The following is a 16,457-nucleotide window of genomic DNA, read 5'->3' on the forward strand; positions in this document are numbered from 1 at the left end:
CACTTTCTACAGTCTCTCACACATACTTAGATGATAACTGCCATTCCTAAGTGGCTCCTGAATGTCATATCTTAGATACAATGTCATCAGCACTAATGCTTTCTTTTTAACTTGAAGCAGTGCTGTTTTTGGATATTACTTAACAGTTTTCTTTATAAACAGTTCCATTTATTTAGCTACATTACTTTGAATTCTTCAGAAAACAGATATCTTTAAGGTTGATTATCTCTAACAATGAAAGTGGTTCCATATAAGTGGTTCCCATGGTGTAAGCATGATGATGTGTATACCTTGGGACACAATAAGATCTTAAGTCTGTTCAGGATAAAACTTAGGTTATAATCAGATTCTCAACTTCAAACTTCCATCCATTAATCAATAAGTGATATTATCTTCATAAAATCAGACCACTGGTTATTTTAATTTTATTTTTAAACAAAATCCTACCTAACTGAAAGTTACTTCATGTAGTACTACTTAAAAGACTGATATTGACTAGGTAGCCATAGACAACATAACATATGCAGTAATACAACAATAGAGAAAGAACTTAAATTTAAAAGAATCATTTAGCCAATTAAACAATATTTGCAGATAAATTACTTGCAATGTAATATTCTGTGAAATTTACTCTACTTACCTAAGGTATTCTTACTCTAAGGTATTCACAGAAATTATAGTAAGTTCTCTATAGCTATTAGTAATAAGTTACATGACTATAAAACAAGGAAACTAAAAAATACATATTTCTGTGGAGCACTTATAACAGAGAGAAGTTCATATCATTAAATTCCCTACTTTGAAACCCAAATTTAAAATTGATGTCATATATAGTAGAGGCACAGTTACGTAAATGTGTAATCAGAATTTATTCAAAACCTACCAAATTATATTTCATCTGAAAAATCTTATACTAGTTAGTACATTTTTATATTTTTAGTTTCTAGTTCTCTCGTAGAAGTCATAGATTTTCTTTTACCTAGTACTGTCAAAATTTATAGTACAGTGGAATTAAAATATATACTGAAAAACAAAAATTGAGAATATAGAATTTTTATAATTGTGTCAAGAAAGATAATTCTTAAGTTGTAAAAGATGTTTCTGATATGTTTCCTTTAAAATTATGGGTCTTTATTATTGTGTATATCTTATCAATATCGTTCTACTATCAAACTTTTCAAATTGTCAGAACTCTATTTTATTTGACCTATCGATGCTATCCAAATGTTACCAATCTATCAACTTCAAAAACATTCCTGAAGCAATCGTCTTTCAGGTTTTCAATGGTGATATCTATAAGAGGAATGTTCCTAACACAGAAACCATCTGTTTCAGAATTGGACCACATATTAGCAACAGTTGGGGCAACCTCCTCGTCTGTAAAATTGTTCATTCATTTTATTCAGAAACATTTCCACTTTTACTCTCTGAAATCGTGTAAAATAAATGAAATTTTCAAAGTAACAGAAAAATTCTAAACTTTCATCGTAATAACTGAACAGCTTACTCATCATTCACAGTTGGTCTTCCTTTCTAAAATTGTTATAGTAGACTCAGCTTAATGCACCAATGTGGTGCTAGGGAGGTAGCTCAGGGGCCCAGTGCTTGCAGGGTAAGCCCAATGTCCTGAGCTGGATTCCTGAGGTCCTGCCTCTCTCCCAAAAAGCAACACCCCGAAAGTGAAAAAAATCACCTAAAAATGAAATGCATTATTTTGTGTTCAAGAAATTCATAACTTTGATGTGTGTACATGCATTCATCTAAGGAAATGAGATACCTAGGCAAGTAGAGAAAATGCAGTCTACTGACTACAGTGCACTGGGAATTGAGTAAAATCATATCTAAACTTTTAATATGAAATTCACATTGAAGCTTAGCTTTAAAGTTTTAAATTATTAAAAACAGTGTACATTAAGTATATTTTCTTAAGTATGTTTCAAGAAAATTTTGTAATAAAATTCAGGAAAATATTTTTCAAATATACTGATTTATCAGCACCCAGGAAAGTGACTCCGACTGACATTTTAATTGTTCTGTTCTTCAGGATACTCATCTGAAAAAAATACTCTTAACCCAATGTTTTTTTTCTAGCTAATCTCAACTCTAAACATCTTTCATTTTAATGACATGCTCAGCTACACAATTCGAATGAAAACATATTTGTAATTACTGTTTCTTTAATGTAATTTAATTTTGAATGTAAAGAAACTCAATACTTGAGTGTAGAAACCTCTTTGAAGTACACAGAACAAAAAAGTTTACAACTTACTTCGATACAACAAAGTACCCAAAATTAGTGAAATAGTAATTTATAAATGTCCACAGTGTTACTATTACAAGTTTGGATTTATGAGCGTATTGTTCTAAGAAAGATTTCACTTACATGAAGAGTAAAACTCAAAGTAAACTAAGTGTATCTATTCCAGTAGCTTGAGAGTCTTTAATCGAATAATTAGAATATCATCTAAGCAATATAAATAAATTATAGATAAATTATACTGGCATGATTACAAATATTTTGAAAATGCATTCTAAGAGTTTTTCTCTATTAACACATAATTTCTTAATTGAAACTTGGCTTGTAAAATGTAATTATTTATATTTTTTCTCTTCCACAACATATTTTAGAGTTAGTTTCACATGTGAATACTCTGTCTCACATTCCGCCTGTTCTGTGCTTCCCAATATACACCAGATTTGTTAAAGGAAATAAGAAAGTTCAGTGATCGGCCTTCACCAGCACTCTCACTTCACAGCCCAGTAACCTCAGACTCTGCTTTCTGTGTTTCATGGTGAGTATGAAGAGAGTTTAACTTGATCACTCTTCTGAGTTAGGATTTTTATGTTTTTCTAGGGCTAAGATTTTCCGAGCAGAGCTGTTATCTGTCACGGAGTAACTACATTCCTATTATGCTGTCCTTTGAAGCATGACATCATGTCTAAAGATGAAACAAATCTACTGGATTGCAGGCACCTGAGACGAATTTTGATACTTTCCGAAGCTCGTGATAATCTCTAGGGGCAGACAGACACACCTCGTGATTTACTAGAGGACCAATTATCATTTTAAAGACAAAGAATTATAATTTCCTAAAAGACAATGCTGTGGATAATTTGCTTATGGTTATAGATAAGTCTTAACAAAGGACATATATAGCAGTATCAAGGAAATTCAATAAATAATAAAAGTTCATTTCCTCAGCCTTGAAATTTCTTTAAACTAGGAAGTATCCTTATACAGAATGACTATGTAAATAAATATTTGTATTGTTTTATAGTTTATCATTTATTTCATGAGATTTTGTTTCCTTCAAAAACCGAAAAGTTTGTGAAATAACATACCAAAGGATTCTGAAGCTTGCCAAAGACATATAGGTAAAAATTAGTAAATATAGGTAGTTATAATTTATATTTTGGTTTCTAATGGTTGTGTTTTTATTTCTGCATAAATGTCATGTTTCAGAAAATTTGCAAAGATTTTTAATGTGTGGCCATTAAGTGTTCTTTTTACTTTTTTTACATTTTTTTATCTTTATCAACATGTTTAGTTTTATTTAGTGTTTCAAGGAAAGTTAATGGAAATAGCTGTTGAATTATTTGATATGTATTGAAAACAAAAGAAATTGATCATGAGTATTTTATTTCTGATGTACTACATAATATATTAATAAACCATGATTGCAAACTATTTTACAAATTCAACATATACTTTACCACACTATACATAATTTAAAACCTTAAGATAAAGTATTCAATTTAAGTACTTTTTTCTATGATGTTTTATTAGACCAATGAAAGGGAAATAATACAATTAATGCAAGTTTAACAACATTTATTCAAATACTAATGGCTAAAAAGTTTGCTTTTGCTATTTTCTGTGAATGCCAACTATTTATTAGACATTATGCTGAATGTTAGAAATACATATCTAGCAAAAAAAGAAAATAAACTGAACTCTTTGGCAGTTTAATAAAGAATGTAGGTATTAACAGATGTGTAAGTGAATGGTTTCAAGTTTGAAAATGCAGATAAGTATGTGAAGATATGGATACTTATCATCGAGGATTTGATCTAATAGAGATAATATAGTTTTAAAGCTTTTAGACACACATTATAATTATATTATTGATTCAAGTTATTTATATTCGCATTTTACACATGAATTAACTAAGACTTTAAGGTACTTATGGGAGTTAATCAAAGTAAATACAAAATATGCAACAAATAGAAACTTGAACTCCAATTAGACACAATTCAAGTTTGTATTCTTTCTTGTATTATACTTAATCTCCATATAAAAAAGACAAATAAAAAAAATAATCTACAAGGACTTGGAAAAGAATTGAGTAAAATTGATGCATACTGGAAAGACACCAGTACTTTGAGTAACAATGGCTTTCTTAGCCATGCTGAACTTGTGACACAGGAAAAGTAAAGATATTACCTGCATTTTGTTTTCCTTTGGGGAGATATTTGTACTAATTTTGATACCTTAAATACTGCATTACAATATTGTTCATCTGGATTCTATTTTAGCTTCTCCTTAAATGTTAGCTGACAATTTCGCAGTCATCTAACCATTGTTCCAGACACATGGGAGAGAAAGAGAACACAGATTTGAGGATATATGCAAAATAATGAAATCTGAGTAAGCTGTGTATTCAAAGTATATAAACATGATAATAAGCTCATATAAAGAAAAATAAATAAGGAAAGGCAGGTAAGAAAACTAGCTCTTGATGAGATTAAATACATTTTGAATAGAGGTAGCTGCAGTACTCTAAATATTAGCATTCTTAAACTCATTTTAGAATAGTTTCTAGTAATGACTGAAATACATATATAGTACCAATTAGAGCAGAAAATATTTCTTATTATAAACAATGATGAAAAAATACTGGAAATTAAGTATATTTCAGTAGATTTCATTGGTGTCTACTTAAACAAGAAATTTCTTTCTACGATATAAAAATTAGTTGTTTAAGTACTTGTATGACGTACAATCACATTGTCTATTAAGGGTTTAATGTTTTCATCTATTTTTGCCCAAATTTAATGAACATACTGAAATAAAAACCAGAAAATAAAGCCCCCACACAGGTTCATACTTATTTTCAGTACTGTTATGTACTGAATTTCTATGAACCATTATTTGTAGAACCTCATAATACAATTACCAGTGATAACTTACAATTTTTGTGACATCCTGTTCCCAAAATCGTTTAACAACTTCCTTGATAAATGACTGTGATAATATAGTGAAATAACAACTGAATTAGAACACACCAACCATATGTCTGTCACTAATGGCGAAATCTAAATTGAGGACAAGCAAATAAAGATAGACAAAGTTACCTCAGCTGCATGAAAGTGCAGAGTAATCGTTGGCAAATAACAAATGTAAAATTTGCTTGTATTTCTAAATAGGGATATTTATAAACATACATACAGTGCCAGGATTTAAAGCACATAGTTTGTTCACAGAGAAATACACACTTCATTACAACACTTCTTTACATTAGATCAGAGGTAAAATTCATTAATTCAAACACAGGAACTTCAAATCATAAATCTGGAATAGGTTACACCTTCTTAAAACTGCAAATTGAAGTTAACAGATCAAAATCAATTAGCTCTGTTAATCTGTTCACAACGGTTTACATTCTTAATCAGAATTTATTACAAGGTTCACAATGTAATTAAATAGCAGTACTTAAATCTTTAGCAGACAATTCAACTTTCAGACTCAGGTTTTTTTTTTTTTTTTTCTTTTCTTGAAAGAAATAAAAAATAATATTTTAATATTATCACCAATGGACAACTATAATAGTAAGTGCATATAGTATACATAAATTATTACATGCTTTAGTTGAAATACAATTTATGTGTTAGAATTTATATTCTTAAATAGCAATTAGAATTTTAGTGTGGTTAAAAGTTGATATTTTCCTTAAGGAAATATTATTTTATCTTATAATAGACCTGCTGATACTTTTCTTTCAAATTCTTATTTATGAAATTATTTCAACAAAATTCTAAATTTTTTATAATCAGTGTTTCACAGTCGTGTCTTTTCAAATACAAGTAGCTGCTCATTCACCACTGTTTGATTTTGGGTATTAAAGTCTTCATTTTACATTAAAATCCAGTAATTTACATTAGGAGTCTGTTATAAGTGAAAACAAGTTTTTCAGGATGGATATTATCATGGACACTACAAAAAATCCCAAGGTCCCCTTTGCTGTGAGAACAAAATCTGTCTTTGATTTACTTGCCCTCACATATGCCTGTGTCACGTGAAAAAAATGTGTGGAAATTCATTGTATTAAGATTCCTGAAATTTTAGTCTTTTCAACTTTCTTAGAATTTCCTTGTAATTCTTTATTATTTGAAGTACTTTCTTATACCACTTGAAAAACTACTACTCAACATTTTGACAAACTTATAAAACCATGTAGTGATATTTATTAGATGTTTACTACAGATTAATAAATTTCTAGGAATTGGTTGAGAAAGTGGTTAATGAAGTAAATAAAATGCTTGTTTTGGTAAAGTCAATTTAAATATTTATACATATTTTACAGATATATTTAACAATACTTCAGACATATTTAATAATTCTTCATACCTAATATAATCAAAACCTTTGATTGATTAAAAAAAAAAAAAAAAACCTACTCTCCAGAAATGAATGAATGGGTTTTCAATTCGCTAATTACTAGCACAGTATGATTTAAGTCTCAAATCATCTAATTGTGTCAATTATAGCATGGTTTGGACAGTTTATTAAATTTTCCATATAATTTACTCTTGCAGTTCTGCATTTTAAAAAAAGGACTGACAAAATCTAATTTTTCTATATTCTGTTTTATATAAAATATTTGGATATTTTGTGAGAGACAGAGTCTAAAAGCATCAACTAGCAATTCTCTGAGAAAATGACTGTGTGTATGAACCTAAAGACAGTTGGAAATGATAGGTTTTAGGAAAGAAAACTCACTATTTTGGGAAAATCTGTCTCCTGTATTAATTTCAGTGCTCATTTTATAGAGTTGAAAAGATAGTACTTCACAATGTCAAAGCAGCATTATACAGATATCGGCTTTCTAATAGATGTCTGAGTAGAAAATGTTTTAGTTAATCTGATTGATTTTCAAGCTATTTTGGAATCATCAGTGGACCTTAGAAAGCCTTCTAAAGAGGATTTATTTTCCACAACCCCTCAGGTTAAAATGGTTAACATCTGAATTAAGTGATGCACCTTCAGTGACCAGAAAGGCAACAGAAGGAACACAAATGAATAATTTGTGGAATTGTTGTGTTTTATTCCCAGGAAACACTGAAGACATGGAATGAAGACAAACTCAGTTGTATAATAGATTTTTAGATTTTGAAATGATATTAGATAAAATTGGGACAATTTTTAAGTGTCAGGTACTTTACTAAATCCTTCAAATTCATCATGTAATTATAATTTTCATAGTACATGGTAAGCAGGGTATAATATCTTCTTTCGATGGATATAGGAATCACAGTATTCTAATCTCACCTTCTTTATCAAATAAAGCAGCTGAAATTCCAAAGGGATTATAAATATTTCAGTACACCTTTGGAGATTAATAGATAAAATCCTTATGTTTCTTGATCTCTCACTGATAATTTAGCATTTAGTTTATAAATCTGTGAAAGTGCAGAGAAATACAGCTTGAGCAATTAGAGTGAATTGCAAACATATATACATATAGGAAATTTATAGGATTATATATATAGGAAATTTATAGGAAATGTACATATATATGAAATTTCATATATACGTATAGGAAATTTATAAGATCTAACAATGCTGTAATTAAGTGTGTTAAGATAAAAAGTGGGTGATTGCAGGATCAGATCACTGATTGGATTGGCACCACCTTATTTTCCATGGACTGGATACAATCTAAGGAGCAGAAAGAAGTTTGTCTCTGTTCTTTGTTGCTTTTGCTGAAGGAACAGACATGAACTGTTTCTTCTCTACTATGTGCCATTCCATCTTTGAGGCAATTGATTACCAAATGAAACCTTTATGAATGTTGACTAAATAAGCCCTTCCTCCTCTAACTTTGGGTGTTGGATGTTTTGTCTTTGCAACAGGAGAAAAGTAGCTAGACTTAAATGTTAATTTAAAAACTGATAATTTGTAAACACAAGATATTTTCGTCTACCATGTTTTTTAGGAAGTGGGTTCTTTTTTACCTGAAAGAAGAAAGCAAGATTTAAAGAAAACTTGAAACTTCAGATTCCACATGATATTATAGTAACACTAGTGAATAAATTGTGTAGAAATATTCAGGAAATCCTTGAAGAAGAGATGTACTCCAAAAGAAAGAAGATTTTCCAGAGAATGTTTAAAGATGTCCAAATGAAGCCAGCAGTTTCTACTTTTCAATGGATCATCCCTATGACCAGTGTTTCTGAACTGCACGCCCTGATGAATCATCTGAGCATCCTACTTCTATCAAAGTTCAGATTCACGAATTCTTGAATGAGATTTAGGACTTACATCTTTAAGAATATTCTAGTATGTTCCATGTTTCTGGTCAATGGACATTTCTTTGAATTATAAGGTTTTGGTTACTTGTTACTTTATGTCCACAGGCTGTTAGTCTATAGTATTATGCCATATTTACAGGTTACAAATTTAGGAAAGCAAGTGGTTAAATTCATATTGTGTCATGTTACTGTTGTTTTGACCAGTTTCCACAAACTTAGTGTGTCAAAATAACACAGATTTATTTTCTTAAAATTCTAGATTTCAGAAATCTGAAAGGGACTATAGTCAAGTTTTTGGCCAGGTTTCACTCCTGCAGACTTCAGAAGAGCAATGATTTCCTTGCCTTTTCCAATTCTGGCGTCTCTTTTGTTCATTTGCTGGTTCATGGCCTTATTTTTCCTCAAAATCAGAGATTCTAGACTTAGTCCTTCCCATATTACTCTCTCGGGGTCTTTAGTTTGCTCAGCAGGTCCCCTGCTCAGTCTCCTACTTCATTCTGCCTCTTTTTTCCTTTTTTAATCATTTAAGATTTTATTTGGGCCCAACTGGATAATCCAAGATTATCACCCTATTGTAAGAACAGCTGAGTAGTAACTTTCATTTCATTTTCAACCTTAATTCCCTTTTAACATAAGCTGTGGTTTGAATCATGTCCTCTAAATCTACATGTCAAAATGTTAACACTTGGATCTTTGAATCTGACATTATTTGGGTCTTTCCAAATGTAACCACATCAAAGGGAGGTCATTAGGATGGGCTATAGTCCAATATTCACTCTAAAAAGAAAAGGGATATTTGACACAAATACAAATGGGGAGATTTGCATACATTTACAAAGGTCAGAGATTAGTTGCAACTCCATGTCAAGAAACATCAAGTATTAATGATCACAACAAGTATGTATAAAGAGATCAGTCAGTATTGTCCCCAGAGTCTAAGAGTAAAGACGTTCCTGTTAATACCTCGGCCTTGGACTTGTAGTTAATGAGTGAAAGCATAAATTTCTGTTGAATGAAGCCAGCAATTTTGGGCTATTTATTATCATAACCATGCTAGCACAACATTTAACATAAAAAGTTTACAGTTTGCTAAAATTAAGACATGAACATCGGGATTTAGCTCAGCAGCATAAGCGCCTGCCTTGCAAGCAGGCAGTCATGAGTTCGATCCCTGGTACCAATAAAAACAAAAAAGACAAAAAAAAAAAAAAAAAAAAAAAAAAAGACATGAACATCTTTGGGGACCCATAGAACTACTTATGTTTGTATTCTATGTGTTGTTTTGAGCATAGTACATTTCCTTCAAGCCACCTGTGTTGAAAGCTCAAATGGAGCAGTATTTGGGATTAGGGATAGAATCTTATCAAATCAAAATGAAATAATTCTGAATACTGAACAGACAGTTTTAAAAAGTGGCAAATGATCTTGATTGATGCAAGATTCATGAGTAAAGATATGAAAAATCTGTGATGTATCAAATAGTATCATCCCATTCCTAATTGTTCTATCCAATGAGACAGAGCTGTAATGGACAACCATTTTTTTCTCAGTTTCTGCTTTCATTATGTCAGAAAGATAAAACTTGAAAAAAAAAACCCTGAATATATGCACATTATAATCTTTTTTTTTCTTTCTGTTATAGGGGTCGGTACAGAAAGCCAAAACCATATTATTTTAGTGATTAATTACTATACAATTATCTTTCCTGTGGAGACATTGCATAGGCAGTCTTATCACTGTGACTAGGTATGCAATAGATAGAAGTTTTATATCCTGCCAAAACTCACATATTGGAACCCTGTATCACAATGGCATGAAATTCTGAGATGAAACCTTTGGAAAGTAACTGGGATTATACTAGTCCAAGAGGAAAGCAATGCCTTAAAACAAGATTCCTAACCTTATACAAGGGAAAATACAATTGATCTCTTTCAGTTTTTCTATGACCACAGTGAAGTGAGAACACGTAAGCACACAGTAAGTAGGAATGAACCGGTCACCAAGGGAAGAATTCCTTAGCAAAAACTGAATTCCTTGTAACTTTCATCTCAGTTGCTCTTTCTTCTAGAATTCTAAGAAATACAGTTATGATGTGAAAGCCACTCTGTATATGATACTACATTATAGCAACTGGAGCAGACTAGAACTTCACAGTTTTTTACTTTCCTGAAAAGTAAGTCAGACTCGTTACTCTTGTCTTTATTGATGTGAATGTAACACAGTTGTTTAAAACTAATTTGCTCATCTTTCTAAATTAGTTCAAAGACTCTGGGAGAGATGAGAAATGCTCGTTATTGGGCTTCTTCACTTCCTAACCGTATTTACAACAGACTTTAGCAACTGATACTTTTTCTTAATGATTTTATTTTCTGACGTTTGCCTGCCTGAATTGCCTGAATACCCAACTGTTACACTAATTACATCAGTATTCCATTGCAGTTTACTGGGAAGACGTGAGTAATCCCAATGGTATTGCTAATATAGAACATTATGAACTTGCTAATGGTAAGATTACTCACTATTGGTAAAAGATGAACAATAAGTTAATATTTCATTTCTCATTGTGTATCATATATCCTGTTCCTGAGACAGTCTGAAAACATCAAAGCAGGGCTGTTCCTTCCACTTGGACAATACTTTCTCCTGAACTAAACATTTTTTAAATAGTGTGAAGTGTTCTGTGCATTTGATCATTAGAGTCCATTTGCACAGTGCAACCAGGCCTCGCACTTTCTTGCTCTCAATTTTGGGAACACATTTTCATTTTGCTTTAAGCAAACTTTGCATGGTCATACCTTGACCCTGTCATCATAAAGTTATGCTGCATGTTACAGAATGAAACTCCAACACCTTCTGTTCAGGAAAATGGTTTTGCTTTCTACTCACTCCAATTCCTTTTATTTTATTTTATTTTATTTCATTTTGGCTAATAAATTATTCTAATAACCCTCATATTCCACTGTGCATATAAATTTTCAGAAGAGGCTTTTTTCATACTATTCAACATTTCTTTCATGGATTTTTTTAAGGTGGTCTACATTAAGTCCTCAAAACTATATTTAAATATCTCATTGGCACAAAAAAATGATAGTGGAACAACCTTCCCCTTCTTTGCTATATGCATATAATTCCTGGAAAAATTTACCTTACTGCAAATTGATGATTATAAAAAACAGTCCAATCATCAGAAACCAAAAGCCATCCAACTACTCTGTTACTTTCTGTTAAAAACCAATATTTGATATTTCATGAAATATTGACTACAAAATTCTAGTTGTTTCTCAACTTCTAATCTTCATTATGTTCAGCAAAATGCCTTACCTCCAGCTATACTTCATGTCTAAAAGCATAACCCAAAACAAATTTTCAAAATTTTTGTCCAGTCGAAGGCTATGGACAGATCTTCCCTTCACTTTTTTTAATTTAATCTTTATTGTACTTTCTTAATTCTTTCAATTGACTTCTCCATCTCCTATGTCTTGGTCTATAATCATATATTTAGTCTATAAAAATACTGATAGCCCACCATCTATTAACCACAAGAAATGAATAATATATAATTTAAAAATACTCTTTTACTTGTATATTAACAGCAATAACATTTGATGCTAAGCATTGCAATATCAATTTCCAATAATGTAAACTCTAACAGCATTTGTATTTTTCTGACATGATCATATAGCCTACTGAAAAAAAGTAATTCTAAAGTCTGCCCAGTTTCCAGTGTATTTTTTAATTCTATTACCTTTATAAAACAGGTTTTATTCTTATGTTTATTGCTCATGATCACAAAACAACCATACAACCCAATTCTAATGTTATTTTCCTACAGTGAAAAGGCAGGGCAAAGTAGTGAGACATATTTAGAAACAAAACAGTTTCCTGAAACTCAAGAAAGTTTTTAGTTAATACAAGTCAAAAGCGAAGAACTGTTTCCCCATGGCCACATCTAAACAAAGATTCTACAAAGCAGCGAATTTTGGTTAGAGATATTGCAGATATATTAGTTTCTATTATGCATAAAATGCCTCCAAATACATAATGACTAATCACCAAGCTACTGGATCACATACACTTAAATAGAATCCTAGGTATTAGCATACTTATCTCAGGTTTTCAGAAGGCCAGAGTCAATATACTGGTAAGGCTGGATTTGTACCTGCAGCCCATGCATGCTCATTTAGGGTATTGGGAAAAAATCTGTTTTTTATATTTGTATTTCTGGTTTCCATTCCCGTGCTGGCTTCTGGCTAGTAACATCTCTTGGGACCATAGTATCAGGCCCTGACTTAGATCCCTGATCTCCCAAATGAGTGTATGGTGGAGGTTTAAATACGATGAGACAAGTTATATGATTTTAGGGCTCCAGGAGGGTCAAAATCCTTTAGTTGAGCTTGAGACTCTGAAGGCTAAGACAAAGATTTCTCTGGACCACCCACTTTATTTATTAGGTCCCACAAGAGGCAAGGAAACTAAGGAAAGTGTAGGCAATGAGCAGGACTTTGGAGGTCACTTCAAGGACGTCCCTAAGTAATGAACCAAGTCAATTCCATAGCACTGTCATAACATGAAAACATGGTAAAAGTGAGACTGTAGGAATAATTTCTGCAGTTACACATTTCTGCTTAATTAAGGTTTGAGCCAAGTGTCTGCAGTTGTGGCCTTATCTTGCCCTTTGAGGTATCTCTGGCCTCTCAGGCCACTACAGGCTTCACCAGGACCAGTCATTCATAGTGGTCACTTACTATGAATCAGCTCCCATTGCCAGGCACAGGGCCGAGGCCTAGGACAGACAGATAAACATAGAAAGCCAATTATTAAAATTTAAATCCTGCTCAGAGCCACTTTGTAGTGGTTTCCAACACTATAAGTCAATCCATAGTCTTTTCTTACCAATTATCTGCACCATAAAACCAATTATGAGTTGTCAATTCCTCCTGACACTTTGAATCTCCCTGACACATTCTGTGCTACCAACTGGAGTAAATTGCAGTATTTAAATAGCTCATGTGATTATATTGACCCAACTGAATAATACCTCAAATTTAAGATTACTGTGCCAACAATAATCAAGGTAGAGAAATTACATCATGTTTACTACTTCTACATAGAATCAAATGAGAGAAAGTTATGCAAGTGTAACATCATGAAATCACCCTGAGCATTTGTCTACCATGGGTGCTTTAAATAGAATAGGATTTTTTCATTTTTTTGAACCAGGGATTGAATTCATGACCTCATACTTTTAGGCAGGCATTTATGTCACTGAGCTAAACCCCCAGTAGTATTTTTTAGTTGTTTTTCTTAAATTACTGTGGAAATGACTGCAAGGTAAGGAGTAAAAAATGCCTAATAGATAAGTTTTGTATTTATGTGACTCTTTTCCAGTTCACCCAACATTTTGAAGATACCATCTGTACTCATTGACTTGATTTCTGCAATAATTTCTTGACCCAATCCAATAGTTTGTTTCATAACATAAATCAATGCACTGAAGAATAACTCATTATGGATCTCTACCTTGAAAATCCAACGTTTCATGTCTAGTATCTACTTCTTAAATATTCCTTAGATGTTTACATTAGAAACTATTTTTGTGCATGAAGCATTTATTTCCTTAATTTATATGAGAAAGTTGACTCCTAGTTTTACTTTTGTTTTGTGCCAGGAATCAAACTCAGGACATTGCTCTTGCAAGGCAGACACTGTCTAGTTTTAATCTTACACAGTTTTCTAGACCTGCTATTGTATATGATGAAAGGATCACTCAGGTTATTGACAGTCAAGGGAGTCTTAATGTGGTTGGTTAATACATACCTTCCCTTCCTCTTCTTGGGACTAGCAGCAGTAGTAGGGTAGTAAAGATGTTTGCTTTCAGCTGAGGATGTGAGACTATGTTAGAGGGGCAGAAATTACTGAGCTACTGAGAGTGTTCACACGTTGACTAAAGTCTCTCACTGGACTATGCCCGTGACTCTCCTCCACTTACACAGCAAGAAAATGTCAGCTTTTACAGAAGTCATGTATATTTCAGACGTAATGCATACATCCAAAAAGAGTTCACTAGGGAAAGTTAATTATAAAGTAAGTATAAGCCAAAGAATTGTCAAATATTGGAAGATGATCAGGAATATAAAGGAGTAAAAACAGAAAAGTTGCAAGAACTTGAGTTAATAGGCTGAACAGGACTTCACAACAAGTGTAACTAATACCAACAGAGTAACTCAGTTGTGTAAATATCATAAAGCAAAAAGCAATCATGGATAAATAACTCAATAGATGAGATGAATATATAATGGACACAGTTGAGGATCACATCAGTGAGCCAGAAGATAAAGTTGAAGAATAGTGTGGAAACATATTACAAAGGCATATGGAGATGGGATTTATGAAAAACAAGTTATAAATCAGGAAGACCTCTCAGGAGTTGCAATGGTTGCCTAATAGAAAACACAACAGGGAAGGCTGTAAAGTGAATACTCAAGGAAATGAGGTGAGAATGGTTCCAAAATAAAGTGAGAAACTCTACTCATCTATTTTGAATATTTATGAAAATAAAATCAAATATGTCTTCAAAAGGAAAATATTACAGTGAATCTAAATAGAGTCACTGGTAAAATAATATGTAGAGAGATATTAATTAGTATCTATTTACTCAATGCAATTTCACAAAAAATTAATTTACAAAAAAATCAAAAATACAATACACATTTCTTTTTTATTTTTATTTTTTATTTAAAAGGGAAAAAAGAAAAAACTAAGCAGTGTAAGGGTACAAGTAATACAGAATTACAAAAAAAAACCAGTAAGAAATCGCTAGTTAATAGATTACATATTGTTATCTTAGAAATAGTTGTTCATGTTACAGGATTAAAGCATACAAAGTGGACATTCAAACAGTAAGACTGCAAACAATTGTGTTCAATGATCCAACAAAAACTCAGTAATATGGTCATCTATCTTAACACACCTAAACACACTTGCAGTTGTATCCTTTAGAGCACTTTTTTTCCCCTCTCTTTTTTACAACAAAATTTACACATTTTGGGTTTTATTACTCCCATAGTTCTTATTACTTTTTTTGGATGAGAATAAAACCAAATATGACAAAACAAAGCTGTCAGCCAAAACCAAGGATAGACATAGCACATGATGTAAAAACAGAGCACAAGGTTATCAACAGTGGTTACCATAATGCCTCTTGCTTCTTTAAAAAGAATTGCCTGTATGATTAGGTATAATAAAATTGAACAAAACAGTGCAGAACAAGGCCAATAAAACCTAAACATTGTAAATATTACAGGACTTCAAAAGAAGATAATAGTCAAACCAGAATGAGCATCATAGTGAATCTTATTGCCTTCAAAGTAGTTGCCTATACCCTCAAACTTGATAAAATCAAACAGAACGGAACGGAGTCCAATCAGTCAAAACAAGATAGTGTGAGTAATGCAGGACTTCAAGTTAATAGGAAATCAAAAAAGTTACTATAATATATCCTGCTGATATTTTTTTTTATTTTTCCCCTTTATTAAAAAATAATAAAAATAAATAAATAATTTTTAATGAATAAGGGGGAGATTGTGATAAAAGAGGACGTAACAACATAACAGTACAGGTCAAAGCATGACAATTTCAACATCATAGTACTTCACCACCAAATAACCCGACTTAATAGTAGTTACCGTAGTGTCTTTTTCCTTGAAATATTTGAATATAACCTCTTTTACTATAGCATCAAACATATCAAGACAGTGTGAAACCATTCAAGTGGATGAAAGTATTACAGGGTATTTAGAACCAGCTAACAGGAAACAAATAATGGTTTCTATATTATCTCTTTGCCTATAAAAATTTTTGTTTATACTATCACATATAATAAAATCCAGTAAGATACAACATGATAAAACCAATGGAGACAGAAG

The sequence above is a fragment of the Cavia porcellus genome, unplaced genomic scaffold, assembly GCF_034190915.1.
Source record: "Cavia porcellus strain 051 isolate PalLab524CR breed Dunkin Hartley unplaced genomic scaffold, mCavPor4.1 scaffold_30, whole genome shotgun sequence".
NCBI classification, from domain to species: domain Eukaryota; kingdom Metazoa; phylum Chordata; class Mammalia; order Rodentia; family Caviidae; genus Cavia; species Cavia porcellus.